This window comes from Phyllostomus hastatus, unplaced genomic scaffold (assembly GCF_019186645.2).
Source record: "Phyllostomus hastatus isolate PE091 unplaced genomic scaffold, TTU_PhHast_1.1 phas_scaffold_501, whole genome shotgun sequence".
In the NCBI taxonomy this organism is placed as follows: domain Eukaryota; kingdom Metazoa; phylum Chordata; class Mammalia; order Chiroptera; family Phyllostomidae; genus Phyllostomus; species Phyllostomus hastatus.
The window spans coordinates 46,550,259-46,558,618 of NW_025334033.1; the positions used below are offsets into that span (position 1 = coordinate 46,550,259).

General features: G+C 51.9%; 1 long non-coding RNA gene across 1 annotated transcript; it reads left to right on the forward strand.

Moving 5' to 3' along the window:
• The first annotated feature begins 301 nt into the window (after positions 1–301).
• Positions 302–7,711, forward strand: LOC123808668. Its single transcript, XR_006783817.1, has 3 exons — positions 302–411; positions 856–921; positions 7,047–7,711. It is a non-coding gene; the product is annotated as an uncharacterized LOC123808668 (long non-coding RNA).
• The last annotated feature ends 649 nt before the right edge of the window (positions 7,712–8,360 follow it).

Consider the following 8,360-nt stretch of genomic DNA (forward strand, 5'->3'; position numbering starts at 1 on the left):
TTGGCGGGGGTGAGTCTGACTGTCTGCCTGTCTCTCCCTTGGACTTCTAATTACACAAGCCTGGTACTGACCCAGAAAGAGGGGGTGGCTGGCTAATCCTCTCCAGACTGTCATATTATACCAGAGGCATTCCAGCCTGAAAAAAATCTGTGAGTCTGAGGTATCAGGTTCCATGAAATGAAAATATCTGAGCCACATCCCTAAGAAAATAGATGCTGTACTTCTCAGGCCAACTGAACTGTGAGGGGAGAGGTGAGCTCCTCCCCCTTCATCAACTACAGGCCCTTGTCTTCCCCCCACAGTAGTGGAGGGCGCCCTTGGGGAAGTCAAACAGCGACTCAACTTATGACCCAAACGCAAGACAGACGACGGTACCAGTGGAGCAGAGCACCTGGGATTTACCATAGCACGGTGAGACCTAAACCCTGGCCAGGTCAGGGACCTTTAGGGATTTACATAATCGCTGGACAAAAATAAACCAAAGCCTTAAACACTCAAAGTAGATGACGGGAGGTCTCAGAACTACACTATTGTGGCCCTTCATTTCATGGAGGAGAAAGGGAAATGATAAGTGTATGACCCTACAATGGTCCTGAAAGTGATACTGGAGAAAGCAAGAGCTTGAGAAGCCATCCCTGTGGCTAGACTAGGGATAGGCCAACTACAACCCACCAGCCAAATCCGGCCCACTGCCTGTCTTTGTAAATAAAGTTTTATTGGAACATAGCCAGACTCAGAAGATTTACACACATTGTTTATGGCTGCTTTTGCATTACAACAGACTTGAGTGCTTGCAACAGAGAATATATAGTATGGCCTGGGAAGCCTAAAATATTTAATATCTGCTCTCTACAGAAAAAAAAGTTTCCTGACTCCTGGGATAGACCAAAACAAGCTAGAAACAGCATCACGAAGCAGAAGGTAAAGTCCCAACTCATCTGCTTCCATGGGAGAGCTATGGGTTCTCTGAGTGTGTCTGTCTCCTCACCCAAACATACCAGAGGGTAGAACACAGATACTCCTTGGCTGAGACAGGAATGGTCAAATCGCATCTTAAACCCATTTATAATTCATTCAGCAGCAAATATATGTTGAAGAGCCTGTTCTTGGCCATTAGGATACACCAGCAAACTAGAGTCCTCCACCTCCAGTTCCAACCAGGAGTTGGAACAAAATAGACCAAGAACTGTCCCTTGTGAAGCTTATGTTCTAGGGGCTGGGGTATAACTCCCCCTCAACAGCCGTCCTCAGCCGGATTCTGAGGGCACTACCTCTCACGAGGAGTGAGGACCCCAGTATGACCTAACGCAGAACTGACTTTGGAGACCTCTGTGTGGTAGAGTTTATTATGATTCAGTAGAGGAGGATTTTACTTCCCCCTCCCACAGGAGATTGGGCTTGGCCATATGACTTGCTTTGGCCAATGAAAAGTGAGCAGAAGTGGCGGGTGTCCCTTCCAGACAGAGTTTTAAGGATCAGTGAGCGATTCATCGTGTTAGTCTCTTTTGCTTCAGCTAGGGAAAATCATCAGTGTCCCGTATCAAAAAGCCCCAACATCTCTCCATCAGCCCAAGAGTGAAAACCCCTGAACAGACCAACAGCCAACACACGACAGACATGTGGCACAAACGACAAATAACCTTTGTTATCGTGAGCCTCCGAGATCATGTGGTAGCTGCCACAGCATGGCCACACACACCCTGACTTCGTTTTTGTACATTAGGTGTGTCCTAGTAATAGGACTATGTTTTTTTATTTCCTCACTGACTCGCGGGAAAATACTTCTAGCAGATGACATTAAAGTGTCCCTAGATCGCATGGACCCTCCACCACACTTCCTGTGCAACACAGGCCTTCCCAGATTCTTTATTCTGCTTGATGGTTATACTCACAGCTCCCCATGCCTTCTTTTGCCACTCTTAAAGGACGAGGTCTCGTGGAGCTGGGTTGTCACATCACATTTTTTAATAGATGGAACATCTAACTCGTACTTATATACCCTAACCTAAAAATTCTAGCAGAGTCCACTGGTTATATGAAGCGTAATCCATGTCCTCGTGTGTCAGTCTTATTAGTTCAAAGGCATGTGTATCAAATTCATCTGTGCCTTACGTGTAGCCAGACGTTACCCACACACCGGTGCCCAGTGGACTGCCCTCTTTCTCATCCCGCACTCGAAGTGCGGAGTGTTCCGTGTCAGCCCACTTCCCCCCATTTCTACTTGAGAAGCCGTTTTCCCCCCGCGGCCAGCATTCTTGTTCTTCAGTACAGGCCCCAGTTTTCTTGTCAATGACATTTGTCTTTTGGGCTTCTGCGTACCTTCCTTCTGACTCTGTTACTTTCCCGACCACTCCGGGGCAGGCTGCAAGTGTTGGCTTAGTGTCCAAAGGCTAGAATCCTCAGGTTGGAAAGATTGGTGTGCTTGTGGGGAAATTTGGGGCATTTATCCAGGCCAGGGTTGGGGTTGCCGTCTGTGCCATTTGGCAAGAAGGAGGCTAGGCCTGAGTCAGTGTGGGAGACAGGTACTGACCTTTGCCTCACATGGCTGGCAGACCCGCAGAGCACTGGCAGGGCAAGACGGAAAGCCATGGGTGGACCGAGTCAGCAGGACGGGTGAGGAAAGCAGCAGCAGGGGTTACTGAGATGTCAGCAAGGTCCAGGAGTTCCATTCCCCCTCTTAGCCCAGAGCTTCTCCCCTCTGGGAGACACACGAAGATGGGTTCTACCCTCCTTGCCTTCCAGGGAACCCAGGCAAGCCAGGTGTGGGGACACATCTCTGGGGAGGAGAAGGGGGCAGAATTAAGGGATAGTAAAGGGGCTGCTGGAAGAAGCATGCTTCCAGAGCCTTACCCCCTCCCACCACCCTGCTACAAACCTGCCTACCACAGCAGAGCCTGATAAAAGTCTTTGGTCCCAGAAGCAGGGAGGGGAGAGATGAGAGGGTCAAGGTTAAGCCCTCCTGAGAATATATGGGGTGGAGGCAGCTGAAATTCCTCAATCCTCACCCAGCTCATGAGCTAATACATGAGAAAGCCCTTTGTAAACCACGAACCACACAAACATAGAGGATTGTCCTGGTTGATCATTCCTCACTCCCTGTCAACCCCAAAACTCGATTTCTCCTGAGGGACGCAGGACCTGGCCACATCCCCAGTAAACCCTGGGGTTGGTCTGTGGCATTTCGAATGCCTCGTCTCCCCCATGCCCCTGCCAGCCAGGGTGCTCGTCCTTTGGTTCTGCCCACTCAAGTCCCCATCTCTTTCAAAGCCGCAACTCCTTCAATGCTTCCCCCACACCCCCTCCCATCCAGCAGAGGCCTGCCTGGTCTGATCCACGTGGGGGACTTCGAGATGGTTGTTCCTTGTCCCAGCACCTCTCTCTCTACCTGTCTTTTCTCCCCAGGCCTCTGCGTTCTCTGGCTGTTCGCAGTTCTGAGCCCCACTGCCCTGCACCACTGTGGAGCCCCTTTCCTTAAGTAACACCCCAAACTCCAGGCCTTTCACAGCTCTTCCAAACCTACCAGTCCTGGGACTCATTCTCCCTGCTCAGCTCTGAGTAGCAGGCCCGTAACTGTAATAAAGCCTCAGGAGATGCTTAATAAGTGGCCAGGGCTGTGGCATGTGGATACCAGTGGAATGTGGTCCCTGGACCTTCAAGGGAGTTCAAGAAACACGTACCTGGAGAAAGCTATGGTTCAAGGATGACGAGGCTTTGAGTGGTGCTTGGTGTTCTGTGTGCCCCGGAGCTCTGGGAGCTGCAAAGTGGAGCCCAGATCTTCATGGAGGATGCATTTCATCTGGGCAGGGAGGGAAGGGTAGGCCCTGCTGCCCTGACACATTCCAGAGAGATGAAACTCTATCCTGTTTGTGGAAGGTCTCCAGGGCCAGCACTCTCACTGCAGCCCAACAACCCAACAGGCCGGTTCCCACTGGTCCCCCTCACACACGGCTCTTCACTGCGGCCTGAGCCCCTGTTTGTCCCCAGGAGATGGAGAACAGCTGGTCACCAGCCTCAGTGCAATGACCCTCAGTGGCCCAGATTAGACAGGCGGTCGAGGAGCACTGATGTCGCTGAGAGCCGAGAAAATCAGCCCAGAGGGGCCTTTCGGGAAAGGACCGAGCGAATGGCCCGGGCCAGTCATCCGATATCAGCCTCTGGTCTCTGTGAGTGACGGACGCTTTAATGAAGCACCACAGCAGCACAGGGGCGGGAGGTGCTAGGGATTCTGCTGGAGCGAGGACCTGAATGCTCTGGGTTAGCAAGGATGGCCAGCAGTGAAAACATGGCCAGGTTGTGGGGGGAGGCGGCCCCACAGTCCCAGAACCCAGGGAGTTTAAGCTCCCAGACAGAGGAGGCTATGAAGGGAGTGTGGTTCTGTCGTGGCTGGTGGCCAACGTGACCCACCCAACGTGACCAATAGCCCAGCTGATGTAGGCAAAGGAGTGGGGAGGGTGCCGCTGGGAGGGCTGAACCGCAAAGGGAGACACACCAGCCTGGCCTTGGGGGCTGCTCATCACCCCAGGGCCGGGCTTCCTGAGAGAAACGCAGAAAAAGCCAGGTGGAAATGGATGTCACCCTCCTGTCCTTTGCCCAACCCCTCCACTCCGGCCTGCCACAGCCACCAAAACCGCCAACATTTACTGAGCACTTACCACTCACTCCTCATCATGCAGACCTTCCCCCATCTCATCTGACCACCCCCCAACACACAGCAATTCTGTAAAATGGGTTGGGTGTGTGGCCCCCACCCCAGAGAGGAGCAGCACACCTCAGGAGGTTTGGTGGTTTTCCCAGAGTCATGCCACAAGAAGTGTCCCAGAAGCCCTCACGTGGCTCCCTGCTCCAGGGTCCCCTGACTCAATCCACAGGACCCAAGCAGCGTAGACACAGCCCTGCTGCGGGGTCTAGAGGAAGACCAGCTAGGACAGCAGGAGGCAGGCGGGACCCAGGCTCCTCTGCCCCTCCTCCTTGCTAAAATAAGATGGAGAAGAACTCAGGCCTTTCCAGAAGCCCCTGAGCTGGGCTCCCCTTCCAGTCTGAACAAAGTGCCTCCCTGTTGCTCAGTCAAGTACCATCCTCCTCGCTCTTGTGCCTTGGTCTCTAAGGCTTCTATTTGTTGTATTGTCATTGAACTTGTCATGCCTATTGGTTTTATTTCTGAGGAAAAAGGGCTGAATTGTGCTCACAGCTGTATCCCCCATAATGCCCACAGGCGTATAGCAGGTCTCAGCAATGACTTGCTCAGGGAAAGTTAGGAGCTGTCTCACGGTCCCTGCTCTTTCCCCCCACCATGATCACACCACCTTCTCTCTTGGTTTGTTTCCCCGCCTCTGCACAAAGAGCCCTGGACTCAGGTCCACCCCTGGTGGACGGTGGACTCTCTTGCTGAGCACGGTGCCCGTCATACAGCTGCCGTGGGTTTGCCTTCACTTAATACGTGTTCCATTTCTTCCACCATTTACGTCTCATATGCTTTACAGACATTTCTTTGATTTTGAAACCATTACTCCATAGGAGTTCATAAAGTGGATATTCTCCCATTTTTCAGGTGGAAAAAGCTGAGGCCTGGATAAGTTAACTGAGCACACCCAGCTTGTAAGAGGCAGAGGCAAGATTCAAACCCAGGGTTAGCTGGTGCCCAAGGCCAAGCGCCCTCCTGCAGGCCCACTGTCTCCTCAGCCTTGAAGCAATAGCCTCTCTTGTCTAACCCTTCAGGACCTGTGGGCTACAAAACACATCACCCCAGTGGGGAGCCTGTTTCTTCTGAGACGCAGGGAGAGGTCACAGGCTGCTCAGGCCTGGAGCTCTCCATCACCAGAATCGGGAGCATGGGAAGCGGGTGTTTTTCTTCCTTGCGGCCTTAGTGCCTGATTCCTATGGTGTATCCGCCCTGGAGAATGACCGGAAGAAGTGGCTTCCGCCTGGCAGGGGGAGGAGCTGGCTTCTTCCCGCCCTTCAGAGAGGAGGGTTTTGCTCCAAAGCAACAGCTGCATGGGCCTTGCTGGGAGCACAAGAGGGCTTGGGTGCAGGGTCTGGATTCTGCCCCCTGCCTATTCAGGGCCTGGCCAGCTTTGGACCCCACTAACTGAAAAGTTTAAGGAGCTCCAAGCTTTCTGACAGTCGACCTGGGAGCTGCCAGGAAAATGAAACCGAGGTCCAGGACATTTCCTGGGTGGACCCCCGCGGCCCCCCTGTCAATGAAGAGTTGCTGCGCATGTCCCAGGTACAGGGGATTCGCAGAAGGGCTCCAGCTTGGCCACCTACCAGCTGTGTGAACTTAGGCAAGGCATTTCATTGTGCTGAGGCTATTTTCCCATCTGAAAATGGGAGAAAAACAATACTTATCTCACTGGGTTGCTGGAACATTAATCAGGAAATATAGGCAAGTGACTTAGCATGATGCTTGGCACATAATGAGCAAACGTTCGAAAGCAAGTGAGAGCGCCCTGGCCAGATGGCTGAGTTGGAACATCATCCTGTCCCTGTACACCGAAAGGGTGTGACCCCAGTGGAGAGTGGGGGGGCGGCGTGTAGGGAGCAGGCAAATAGTCCTGGAGGAAACCAATCAATGTTTCTCTCTCATACTCTCTCACTCCTCCACTGCCCTTCTTCTCTCTCTAAAATCACCAAACATATCCTCAGGTGAAGATTAAATAAAATTTAAAAAGCATGAGAGCTACCACAGGCGCTACCATCAGGGTCAATTTTCTTTTCCGTAAGTTGCTCCCAATTTACTGACAAGAAAACTGACACAGACAGTAGGAGTGGAGCCAGGCTTGAGCCTGGAGAGCCTGGTTTCAAACCCTCCATGCCTCACAGGATGCCCCCGCCCCTCTGCAGACATCACAGCATGAAGTCACAGGGCCAGCGAGGGGCAAAGCCAGAATTCCACCCTGATCCCGGGGAATCAGATTTAGGAAGTGATGAGCTGGGGATATTTATTACATTTGCTTTTAATTTATTTAATTATGAGTTTTGCATAATTTACTGTTGAATAATGGCTGTGTGTAATAACTGACTCGATAACACCCATGACCAATTCTCAGGTTCATGGTAAAACGGAAGGAGATAACGTCAGCATCACCCATCTGTGTACTGGAACCAGCCGTGGGGCCTCGGGCATGTTCTCATCCACCGCGGGCTTCACATTCTCCCCATCTGTAAAACGAGGCTGTCGTGAGGACTACAGGAGAATATGCATTTAAAGAGTCTAGCCAGGCCAGGACCAACATGAAGTAAGCAAGGAGACTGCGGAGCAAAAATCCCACCAGGGACCCTCTCTCAGGGTGACAAGCTGTGCATGGCTGACACTGGGGCGCCTCCTTGAATGTTGTGTTAGGTGCCTTACTTGCTGCACCCTAGTCCCAGCCCTGCTCCTGGCATGCAGTAGGTACTTGCTGTTATTACTACAAGACCTTCAAGGAGGGTATAACCTAGCAGAGTCAACAAGAAAAGCCATCTAACAATACACAAGAGAAACAATGGCTCAGGACATGGTCCAGGGGCATATGATAGATACCCAGTGAGCCTAGCAGATAATGAGGGTTCTATTTCAGCAAACCCCCACAGCCTGCCCCTGAGGCTGAGCCGTCTCCAGGGGACCCAGGGTTGTCTGGAAACAGTTGCAAGCAAGATTTCTTTGCATTGTCCTAACTGGTGTGGCTCAGTTGGTTGGGCTTCATCCGGCAAAGAGAAAGGTTGCTGGTTCAATTCCCAGTCAGGGCACATGCCTGAGTTGTGAGTCCGGTCCCCGGGGGGGCACATACAAGAGACAATCAATGGATGTTTCTCTCTCACATCAATGTTTCTCTCCCTCTCTTTCTCCCTCCCTCCTCCTCCCTCTAAAAATAAATAAAATCTTTTTAAAAATATATTTTCTTTCCATTAAATTGAAAGAAAAAACACCAGTCTTCAAAGTATACCTTCTCCTGTATAGTAGGTAGCTATATATTACAGTATTTTTCTCCCACAAAATCTTTTCCAATAAAATTGATACGGGGTTGGGGGTGGGGGAAGATGGGCCTGTTGACCGGTGACTTCCCAAGTTCCCTGACACCCCAGCGTGCACCAACCGCCCGGAGGTGGTGATGGGGGCCGGAAACGGCGCTGAGGCTCCAGCCATAGCCTGTCGGGGGAGCACCATGAGGAACGGAGGCGGTGACAAGTTTCCCCTCGTTGAAGAGCGGAGGGAAGGGGAATCGGGGTTGGTGTTAGGGTTCCGACTAATCAATCCCGAGAAGGAACCAATAGGATCCAAAGAGAAAGAGACTTGCTGTGAGGGACTGGCTCCCGCAACTACGGAGGCTGAGAAGCCCCACAATCTGCCATCGCAAACATGGGGCCCACGAAAGCCAGCGCTG